The sequence below is a fragment of the Diceros bicornis genome, chromosome 10, assembly GCF_020826845.1.
Source record: "Diceros bicornis minor isolate mBicDic1 chromosome 10, mDicBic1.mat.cur, whole genome shotgun sequence".
In the NCBI taxonomy this organism is placed as follows: Eukaryota; Metazoa; Chordata; class Mammalia; order Perissodactyla; family Rhinocerotidae; genus Diceros; species Diceros bicornis.
The window spans coordinates 54,362,724-54,374,865 of NC_080749.1; the positions used below are offsets into that span (position 1 = coordinate 54,362,724).

General features: G+C 38.9%; 1 protein-coding gene across 1 annotated transcript in view; it reads left to right on the plus strand.

The window, feature by feature from the left end:
* Positions 1-621: 621 nt before the first annotated feature.
* The window catches only part of CDCA7 (cell division cycle associated 7), a 33,540-nt gene continuing 22,019 nt past the window's right edge, over positions 622-12,142 (plus strand). The window contains exon 1 of the mRNA XM_058549273.1: positions 622-807. The gene's annotated coding sequence lies outside the window, so the exon portion shown is untranslated. The remainder of the gene's footprint in view (positions 808-12,142) is intronic.

The window sequence follows — 12,142 nt, forward strand, 5'->3', positions numbered from 1 at the left end:
TTGTGGTTTTCCGTTTTAAAAACAAACAAACAACAAAGGAAACCCCTGTTACTGTGGTTTAGTGGGGTTTGGGAAAGGAGCATAGCTAATTGCTGGTATTAAAACCAACATTTTAAACTAGACTTTCATATTTTCTTTAACATTTTTTAAATTTAATAATACAGCATAATCATTTCCCTGTGTGATTAAAAACTTGATAAGCATCATTTTAATTGCTGCTTATATGCCACTGTCCTTTCTTAATAATTTCCCCCATCATGGACATTGAGCTTGTTTCTAATTTGTCCCAATTATAAATAATACTGTAATGAACATCTTTGTGTATAAAACCATGTCCTCATTTTAGATGATTTCCTTAGAATAAATTCCCAGAAGGGAAAATATTATGTGAAAAAAGAGAATGCAGATAGATAAAAGAACAAGCAAATCCTCAGGACGGAGGTCTACCCCAGACATTCTCAAATTTTAGTTGCCTCAGAATAGCCTGGAGGGCTTGTTAAAACAGCCTGCTGGCCCATTCCCAGAGTGAATGATTCAGCAGGTCTGGGGTGGGGCCGATGACAATTTGCATTTTTAACAAGTTCCAAGGCCTTTGCTAAAGCTCCGTGGGTCTGTTGGTCGGGAACCACACTTGGAGAACACTGATCTAAACCATAGACAGAAAAACAGTCTTGAACAAGAGAAGAAAACGAGGGAAGTTAAGAATAGATGAAATTGCAGAGTTGTTTGTTAGGTGGAACCTAGGCAAGAAATTGAATCTTTATTTCTGACTGAAGTAGGAGGTGGAATCCTCAGCCAAGAAAGAAGGTAAGAGTCGAGTGAAGAGTGTGATGAAAGGAATGAATGGTGTGGGTAAACCTCGGTGGGATTTAAGGAAAGAACTGACTTAGAACCCTACAAAGCATTAACTAGCGCAATTGAGAATCCAGCTTAAATTAGACATCATAAATTTAGAATGATACTAGTCTTCATTGTCATATGATCTTTTACCACAGTGCTCAGCTGCCAGAGAAGCCCTAAAGGGTGAGTAGGGCAGCCGCCCAAGGGGGTGAAGGAGCTGAGAGGCCAGTGACGAGAGAGAGATTGAAGCAACGGACCCCAGGGTCTAGGCTAGAGATAAAGCTCTAAGCATGCTGACCGACTTGCCAGAGGGCAAGAAAAGAAAGAGCGGTCAAAAGGACAGCAGGTTTTGATAAAATATAAAGCAGGCCTGTGGAAGTAAGCAAGTGAGAAAGCTGGAGACAAGATGGATTGTTCTTGAGTCTTGCTGTTAGAGTTGACCATTCTGCAAATGGAGCTGTTCTGAGATGTGAGAAGAGTTTGAAGCAGCCATGGAGAGCTAGGAGGATTCATACACCGTCTTCTCATTTATGGGAAACCGATGGGTGTCATCTGGAGATGCTGGAGTTGGCCAGGTGGTTGTGATGAGGGGCCAGGCCTGACAGGATTTATAGGTGCCGAAAGCTGCACTAAGAGTCATTCCATAGGGGCTGGAAGGTGACAAGAGTTCCCACAGAAAAGCCTGAAGTCTACAGGGTTATTTTGGTACACAGGAAACTTAGACATCTCTCAGCCAGGATGAAGGCCCACAAGAGAATGTTGATGCACTATTGTGACCATTAATTCACTTATTCCTGTCAAGCTAGAGTGAGATGCTGCTGTTCTCCTCGATTCCCCAGGATCAGTCATTCTCAGTGCTCCAGGCAACCACTACCAACAGGTCAGAGTTTGCACTCAAAAATGAAATTCCCTTGCCATTCTTATGCCAGGCATTGGGAATACTAAGTCCCTATTCTCAAAGATCTTAATGATTGGGGTGAGGACAGTCTAGGAGACAAAATACTCTTGATGGGGGCTCACAAAAGGAATATCTAAGTCTGGAAAGGATAGAAAATGCCCTCTCAAAGGACATTCCTTTGTGAGGCAAAAGCTCTTTGAGACAGGTATTTCCTAGGAAGGAAGTCCTCAAAATGCAGATAAACCACTTAAGACAAAGAGTACCTATTGTGTCTCATTGGCTGCCATTTCTGGCCTACTTTCTGAGAAAAGAAGTTAGCTTGGGGCTAAGTAAAAGGAGTAGTGGGGCAGAGGGAGACATTTGTCACTGGGCTCCAGTCTGTGGGGCTCACTGAAAAGATGGGAGCTTTGCAGATTCCAGGGCAGCCCAGCTTGTAGGGAGAAAGAGTATAAACAAATATGCTGCTCTTGGTTGTCATTTAACCTACTCTGCCTTTGGAATTATCAGCCTTTCTTTTAAAGAGAAAGACACACCCTAACTCGAAAGACTTGGCCCAAAAAGAGGCGAGTAGCGGAGGAACCAGAAAGGAGAGAAAGAGGCAGGAATGTTGGATGTGATCACCCAAAGTGTGTGGCTAGAGGAGAGCACTTATAACAAAATCCCCGAGAATCCACATTTTAGGGTGGGCAGAGGAAGTGAAACCTGCAGAGGAAACCGAAAGATTACTTGTAAAGGTGGACCTTCATGGGTTCCTGGGGAAAGATGACCCATTCCATAGCCAGTCTTGGGAAAGGAAAAAAGAACAAGGGATAGAGTGGATGGTGGATGGTGGAGTTTTAAGAAGGAATGAAAACCACGCTGAGTCACTGCAGAGGACAAAGAAATAAAAGACCAATAAGTAGCTGGGCTGGGCTATTAGAGCCATTGAGGAATTGCAAATAGGGAAACTATAGAGTTGTGTGTGTGTTAAAAACACTTGCTGGCTGGGAAGAAACTGGAGGGGTGAGTTGGTGGTCATGAGACCAGAGGGAGGGAGATAATTCAGCCTCTTCATCTCCTTCAGTCTTTGTCCACCATTTTCTCTCTTCCTCTTCCTATCACGGGGGTGCCTAGGAAGGCCTAGCATAGAAACTCATTTTTCCTCCCAGGCTCTGTGGATTGATTCTTCCTTTTTACAGTTGTCAGAAACAAAAGTGACAATCTCACTCAAAGAAAAGAAGACTGTTAGAACAGGGCTGCTTTAAGTACTGTAACCAAGAAACTCTCTGGCTGCCCTGGCGTCCCCAGGGATTCTTCATCTTAATTCAGTCAACATTTACTATATGTCAGTGTGGGGGAGGAAAAATAATTTTCCCTCTGCCTTTGTAGGTTCTTGGCTGAGACCTCTCCCCCTTGTAATAAAAAGACAGATTAACAGGACAAAATTTAACATACATACATTCCTACATACGGGAGTCCCATAAAGATAGGAGGCTGAAAGAAGTGACCAGAGCAGGAAACTTGTACACCTTTTAGACAAAGAAACAATAAATTTGTGAAGAATTGACAAGACAAAGGGGTTTGGGCTTGGGGTGGTAAAATGGCGAAGTAACAAGGTTTGTTTATACAGCTTTCTTGGCCCTAAATTCCTGTCTCTGGTGATAAGCATGCCTTCTAACCTCTTGGTACAGATAGGGTAATTTTCACATGGGATATTTATCTCCCACTTTCAGGGGGACAAAGGAGGGTCAGAGGGTACTTCTCGCACCAGCTGTTTCTCAATTACCTTTAGTTCAAAATGATCAATATGCCAAAGTGGCATCTTTTGGGGTCACATATTCTGAACCCCTACACCAGCCACGGTACTAAGATGAGAGCCATGAATAAGACAGATAGGGTCTTTGCTCTCCTAGAGTTTACATTCTAGGTAGAGTGTGTGTGTGTGTGTGTGTGTGTGTGTGTGTGTTGGGAGTAGTGGGTGAGACAAATTGTAAACAAATAACCATGAAAATTTCAGATTCTGAGAGGAGCTGTGAAGAAAAAAAATAGGTTCCTGAGACAAAACATAATAGGGTTTAGGAGAGGCCTCTCTGAAGGTAATATAGGGCCTAGGAGAGGTGACATTTAAATTTAGAGAGATTTGAAGGCTGAGAAGGAATCAGAGTACAAAGATCTTTTCATGCAGACAGAAGAGCACATGCAAAAGCCTGGAGGTGGTTATGAGTATGAGGTTCCTGTGGTAAGATCACATTGAGCAAGGTTGTCTTTGGTGTAGGATGACATGGAGGAGGTAGACGGGCTGGAGCATGCAGGACCTGGAGCAGTGGAAAGCTAATAAAGGGCTTTTTAAAGAGGAGAATAAACCAAGTTACTTTTTTAAAAAAAACCGCTCGTTGACTCCTATGTAGATGTAATTTAGGAAGTCACTGGAGCATCCAGAGAGGTGATGGTAATCTAGACCAGAACGATGCAGCGGAGATGGAGAGAAGAGGATGGATTTGTGATACACTTGTGGAAGTGGAATCAACAGTATTTGGTGACAGATTGGGTGTGAGAAATAAGGGACAGAGAGGAATCAAGAATAACACTCGGGTCTTTGGCTTGGGTAGATAATGATGCCATTTACTGAGGTGGAAAGATTTGGAGATGAATGGATTTTGAGGAGGGAGTCAAGAGATCCATTATTGATATATTCAAAATGACATCAAGTATGAATATTGATATATTCAAAATGACATCAAGATATGAGTTTGGAGGCAAAGTCTTGGCTGGAGATACGATTTTGGGAGTTACAGGATATAATGGCACCATTGCCCATGAATTCAGATCATCTGTTCCTCAAAAACAGGCTGATAAAGTCACACCTTTGCTAATTTAAGAACATGTCATCCCTTGTGCCATCTTTCAGTTAATCCCCACATTCCACAGACAATCACTATTCTGATTTCTATTGCCATAGTTTCATTTTGCCTGATCTAGTATTGTACTTTCACTATCATCTGGTTCATAATATTTTTTCCTTGTGATTTCTTCTTTGACGTATGGATTATTTAGATGTGTGCTGTTTCATTTCCAAATATTTGAGGCTTTTCTAGATATCTTAATGTTGATTTCTAATTTAATTCTCTTGTGGTCAGGGAACATGCTATGTACAATTGCAGTCTCTTTTGAAATTTATTGAGACTTATTTCATGACCTACAATAAAGTGTATCTTGATGAATGTTCCACATTATTTGCACTTGAAAAGAACATGTTTTCTGCTACTCTACAGTTGCTGGATGAAATGTTTTATAAATGTCAAGGAAGTAATTGAGTGACGTTGCCTAATGGTGTTTGTCAAATTCTTTGTATCCTGGTTTTTGTTTTGTCTGTTTTTTTTTTTTTTTTTTTTTTTTTGGTCTGATTCTATGAATATTTGAGATAGGGGTGTTAAAATCTCCACCTATGATGAATTTCTCTATTTCTCTCTTTAGTTTCATCAGATTTTTCTGAACGTTTTTTGAAGTTCTGCTGTTAGGTTCCTATACATGTAGGATTGATATGTCTTTCTGGTGAAACAATCCCTTTATTATTACATAACATTCCTCTTTATCTCTGGTAATAAATTCTGTTTTGAAGTCTAATTTGTTTCATATTAACATAGCCACTCCTAAAGCAGGTCTCTTGTAGACAGCACATAGTTAGGTGTTCCTTTTTTTTTTATTCAGTCTGACAATCCTAGCCCCTTTTTTTATTTTGCTGAGGAAGATTCACCCTGAGCTAACATCTTCTGCCAATCTTCCTCTTTTTTTTTGAGAAAGATTAGCCCTGAGCTAACATCTGTTCCAATCTTCCTCTACTTTATACGTGGGATGCCGCTAGAGCATGGCTGATGAGTGGTGTAGGTCTGTGCCTGGGATCGGAACCAGAGAACCCAGGCTGCTGAAGCAGAGTGTGCTGAACTTAACCACTAAACCACGAGAAGGCCCCAATCCCAGCCTTTTAATTGGTGTGTTAGGTTCATTTACATTTGATGTAGTTGAATTCAATTCTACTATTTTGCTGTTTGTTTTCTGTCTCAACTGTTTTTTGTTCCTCTATCTCGTTTCCATCCTTCTGTTTGGTAAATCAAATATTTTTTAGTATTCAATCTTAGTACCTCTGTTAGCTTTTTAGCTCTGACATCTCAGGCCAATAAGACTGCAGATTCTTGCTTGAGTTCTAGCTGCCCCATGCTGCATGGACATGGGAATATTTGTATAAACATGGATCTCATCCTGTGAGTGTAGTTCCCTTCTTTTAAGGCTTGAAGTCCCCTCCAGTTTCTGCCTACTTTTGGCCTCTCTCCAGTGTCTTCAAATGGTTGTTTGGTTACATTTTATCCAGAGTTTATCATTGTTATCTGTGGGAGAGTAATTCTAGTACTGGTTACTCTGCAATTATCAATACCAGAAGTCTCTGTTCTCTTTTAATTCTTTAAAAATGTTTATTATTATATGAAGGAGAAAGCTTGATATGAAAATGTTAAATAACATTAACATCAGGCACTTTTTGTTTTATCCAAGAAAGAACAGGCCTCAGACTGTGGAAGATAATAATATGTAATTAGAATTTAATAATCATGTTTTATATTTTATTAATCCATCATTTTATTGATGGCTAATTATATTGCTTTTCCAATAGTAGCTCTGATTTGAAGTTTTACACAAGTAAAAAATGTGAGTAAATGTAAAGAAAACTATTAAGAACTAAAGTACAAGGGTTATACAGTTATGGCAAAACATGAGACAACAGTGCTGGGATGAGTGAAGTTATGAAAATACTGTTCAGTAACATACTTCCTCTGACCATGAGACAGTGGTGAATGGCAGTCTAGAGTTAGGAAGAGAAGTCAGGACAGCAAACAGAGATTAGAGAATTCAAAGGCTTAAGACCTTCAGTCCACTGCCATTGTGACAATCAGGTTTTATAGCTTTAATGTAAAAGCTTGTTGAGAATACAGCCATTCTAAGACGTTCTATCTTTGGTTCCCTGAGATGTTTTATCCTCATAGGTTGTTAAATTTTGTAAGAATCAGTTCAATTCCACTTCTGATTTATGTTTTTTGTTTGATTTTTGCTTTCTATTTCCAACCATTGTGAAAGTAGCTTTAAAATACCTCTATAAGTTCATTTGTTTGAATGTCTGTGATGAAACTTCAATTTCAGAAATATCCATTGTTACCTTTCTTTTTTTCTACATTGATCTTGATCCTGAGGAGAGTTACAAAATTTTCTTTCAAGTCATCTGACTGTAGTCCTGGAGCAGGTCAATATCACCTGAAAAGTAACACTTTTGTATCCAAAGAATATAAAGAAAATAAACCCCTAGGGAGACAGCATTGACTAGAGAGTAGAAGAAGGGGCTGCCAGGATGATAATCCAATTTAATCAGCTATCTTCTTCTAAATTCTCTGCTAGTGGTCCTTTCTACCCCAGCTTTTCAAGGGTTGGTATGACAACTTGGTGCTAATACTTATTTATATAGTGAAGGCACAATTTTATTTTCTTAAGTAACTGGGTTCTAGTCAGTCAGCTGTGGAGTAACTGGTTCTTTGATCTATTTTGAAGGATGGCACTGAAGAAAAAATTCCCAGTAATTCTGTGAAGGGCTTGGTATCACAGACATGTGTCCTAATATCTTTTCTGGCTGGTAGTATGCTAAAATTGAATTACACTAAAATGCAGACTTTAGAACACTTAAATAACAAATACTTTCTATGAGAATCAGTGGTCATTTGTATTTTATTCTCCTGTATGTAATGTATTATTTTTTTTATTGCTTTTAAGATTTTTCTCTTCATCTTTCGTTTTCAGAATATTTACTAAGGATATCACAGATGTGGTTTTCTTTGTATTTATCCTACTTGGGATTTGCTGAGCTTCTTGAATCTATAAATTTAGGACATTTTTAGCTATTATTCCTTCAAATATTTTTTCTGCTCTATTCTCTCTCTGCTTTCCTTCTTGGACTCCAGTTACTCATGTTAGAATTTTTTATATTGTCCCATAGGTCACTAAGTCCCTGTTCTATTCTTTTCCTTTTTTCTCCTCAAACTTGTTTCCTCTGTTCTTCAGACTGGATAATTTCTAATCATCTATCTTCATGTTCATTTATTCTTTTATATCATCTCCAATCTTCTGTTAAGCCCATCCATTAGGTATCTTATTTAGGTTATTTCATTTTTCAGCTCTAGAATTTCCATTTGGTTCTTTTTTTATACTTTTGATTTCTCTGCTGATATCTCTTATTCGTTTATTAATTACAAGATATTTTCCTTTATGTCCTTGAGCATAGTTATAACAGCTGTTTTACAATCTTTGTTTGCTAACTTCAACATCTGGGCAATCCTGAGGTCAGTCTGCATTGATTGCCTATGAGTTGTGTTTTCTTTTTTTTCCCTTTGTCTAGTGATTTTGGATTTTATTCAAGACATTATAATCATTTTAGAGACTCTGGATTCTGTTTTATTCTTCCAAGTAGTCTTGATTGTTTTAACAAGAAGTTAACTAGGCCTGCTTCAAACTCTAAACTCAGACTCCTCTGCAGTCGGCAGCAGCTGAAATCTCTGTTTAGTTCTTTTAGCCATGAATGAACTTCCTGGACCTGTCCCCACACATGTAGTTTAGGAATAAGGCAAAGATTTGGGCAGAATTTACGTGCAGAATTTGAGGCTGCCCCTCTATGACTCTCTTCCTTCTGAAATTTCCCCTTGGTTCCCAGCTGCTGTGGCCACTTCAAACTCTGGTTCCTCAAGGCAGTAAGATTGCAGGTTTCTACTGGAGTTTTAGCCAACCTGTCTGGTGCCAACTAAGGACTGCTCTCAGGTCAAAAGTCATAAAAATAGGAAACTCACACAGAGCTATTCCCTTCTTCCAACTCTGCAGTTCCTGCTTGCTTTTGGTCACTCTCTAGTGCCTTCAGGCAACTGATTTTTGTATTTTGTCCAAGAGTGTTGGTCCTATAGGAGCTTCCACACCATTATTGGAGCAGAACCTCACAATCACTTGTTTTTCTTTATCTTTTTTTTTTTTTTAATAATTTTATTTATTTTTCCCCCCAAAGCCCCAGTAGATAGTTGTATGTCATAGCTGCACATCCTTCTAGTTGCTGTATTTGGGACGCGGCCTCAGCGTGGCCAGAGAAACAGTGCCTCGGTGCACTCCTGGGATCCGAACCCAGGCTGCCAGCAGCAGAGCGCGCGCACTTAACCGCTAAGCCATGGGGCCGGCCCTCACTTGTTTTTCTTATGACATTTGATTTAATTTTTCTCTATGTCTTTGAAAAAAAAATTAATTGGCCTGCTTTAGGGATAATATCTTTACTTTAGACTTTTACTTTATAGATAACTGTTCAGTATTTTCTATGCTTAACACAGCTTTATTTTTTTAATTAAACTTTTGATTTTTGAGATAATTGTAGATTCACATGCAGTTGTGAAAAATAATAGCGACCCCCTTGTGCCCTTTACCCAGTTCCCCCCAATGGTAACATCTTGCAAAATTATAGTACAATATCACAACCAGGATACATGGGTACAGTCAAGATACAGAACATTTTCATCACCACAAGGATTCCTCATGTTGCCTTTTTATAGCCACACCTAATTTCCTTTCTACTCTCATCCCCCTTTAACCCATGGCATCCACTAGTCTATTCTCCATTTCTGTAATTTTGTTATTTCAATAATGTTATATAATTGGAACAATACAGCATGTAACCTTTTTGGATTGGCTTTTTTCACACAGCATACTTCTCATAATTCATCTAGTTTGTTGTACGTATCAGTAGTTTGTTCCTTTTCACTGTTGAGTAGTATTCCAAGGTACAGATATACTATAATTTGTTTAACCATTCAGCCATTGAAGGACATCTGGATTTTTTCCAGTTTTTCACTATTATGAATAAAGTTGCTATGAAAATTCATGTACAGGTTTTTGTGTGAACCTAAGTCTTCATTTCTCTGAAATAAATGCCCAGGAGTGCAACTGCTGGGCCGTATGGTATTTGCACATTTTGTTTCTTAAGAAACTGCCAAATTGTTTCCCAGAGTGGCTGTATCATTTTATAGTCCCACCACCAATGTATGAGTGATCTAGTTTTTTTCCATCCTTACAATCATTTGCTTGTATCACTATTTTTTACTTTAACCATTCTGATAGGTGTATAGTGATAATCTCATTTTGGTTTTAATCTGCATTTCCCTAATAGCTAATGATATTAAACTTCTTTGCATGTGCTTATTTATCATATATATGTATGTACGTATATATATATACATACATCTATATATCTTTTTCTGTGAAATGTCTCATGTGTTTTACACACATTCAAACTGGATTGTTCACTTTTTACTGTTTTGAAAGTTTTTTAATATATTTTACATACTAGTCCTTTCTCAGATATGTGGTTTGCCAATATTTTCTCCCAAACTGTCTTAATTAAGCTTAATTAATAAAGCTTGTCTTAATTCTTTAAATGTTTAGTAGACTCTCCAGTAAAACCATGTGGGCTTGGATATGTCTTTTGTGGGGAGTTTAAAATTACACATTCAATTTCATTAATAGTTATAGGGCTATTTGAATGATCTATTTCATATTGAGTGAGTTGTAGTAGTTTATTTATTGTTAAAAGGAATGAAATTATGGTACACGCTACAACATGGATGAACCTTGAAAGTGTTATGTTAAGTGAGATAAACCAGACACAGAAGGACAAATATTGTATGATTCTACTTATATGAAGTACCTAGAATAGGCAAATTTCATAGAGACAGAAAATAGCATGAAGGTTACCACGGCCTGTGTTAAGAGAAGGGAATGGGGAATTATTTTTAATGGGTACAGAGTTTCTGTTTGGGATAACTAAAAAGTCCTAGAAATGGACAGTGGTGATAGTCTTACAACATTGTGAATGTAATTAATGCCACTGAATTGTACACAGAAAAATGGTTAAAACGGTACATTTATGTATATTCTACCACAATAAGACAACAACAACTACAAAAACCCCAACAAAACCTCAGCCGACCAGAAATCTTGATTCCATGAGGACTTATGGGGTCAGGTTAAAGGTGGTGGGAATGAGGAGGGGAACCCATTTCCACCCCACACTCTCCCAGATTTCCAGAGAAGATAAGAAATTACTGTTAGATATGTGATAGAATTATTAATAGTCCATAAAATCATCATATTTCACAGCTCCTTTTTGCTATAACAGTGTTTAAAGATTGCGATTTTAAAAAATCGAAATAAAAATAATTTTCACTGTCATGGCACATAAGCTCTATACCCACAAACATGTACTCACTTCATGGGCCATCAGGCAGAAATGAGAAGAAAATGTCCAGAATTGTCGATCTGGCCCAGGCATACAGAGATCCAGCCTTGGGAGAACTGGCATCTCCATCCCTTGGGGAACGTCACCTAGTGTGAAAGGAAATGACTTGAATAGGATGCTTGGGCTAAGTTAGGTATCTCCTAGAACACTTAGGGATTTTGGGCCCAAAGGGATGTTTTGGATGGGGACACAATGATTCCACTCAAATGGTCTCCAAACGGGCCTGGTGAAACTTCTCTCTCCTGGGTTTTAACTCAGAATGGGCTACTCCCTTTCAGATTTAATGAAAGAATTGTAAAAATGGGGGGAAGGCTTTTCCTGTCTCAGCAAGACCAGCATCTGCAACTACTAGTGTCACCAAACCTCTGCATTAGTGATTGAGGGGATGATGAGGTGACGAGAGTAATAATAGCAAGGTGCTTTCTTGGTTAGGACCATCAGGCAGCGGAGCAGAAAAGAGGCAATGACAGGTGCAACAGGGATGACTTCACGGCAACCAAGAAGATCACAGGAGCCTCTTGGGCTAGAATTGGAAAGGCCTAAAGATTTTGGGTTGTGTCCTGAGGCAATAGGGTTTTGAGCAAAGGAACAATATAATAAAATTTGCACTTTAGAAAAATCACTCTGGCAGCAGGATGAAGTGTGTACAGGAAGGGGACAAGGAAGCTGGATGCTGGGGAAACAGTTAGGAACTATTCCAGTTATCTGGACACGAAACGATGAGGGCCTAAATTAATATTGCTCATGGGATTAGAGGGAGGGGTTGTTACCGAACCAAGTGGGCTCGCCTCCTGGTGAGTTAAATAAGACTCTACACCAGTGGAAGTTGTCTCACAAAGTAAAGTGTATTTGCAGCAAATAGGAGGCCATGAGGAATCATTTCCAAAGTCATGGCATCCCCAAACAAAGGGAAGCAGGAACTTTTATTTCAGTTGGGGAATGAATATTCAAAAGGGAGAGGTGGGTATTCACTTGCACAGGCTCAGGTGGAGAACATGCCTCCACATAATCAGACCCAAGCTCCCCCTGGAGAGACCTTTGCATTAAAAATAAGGGAAAGCTGTAGC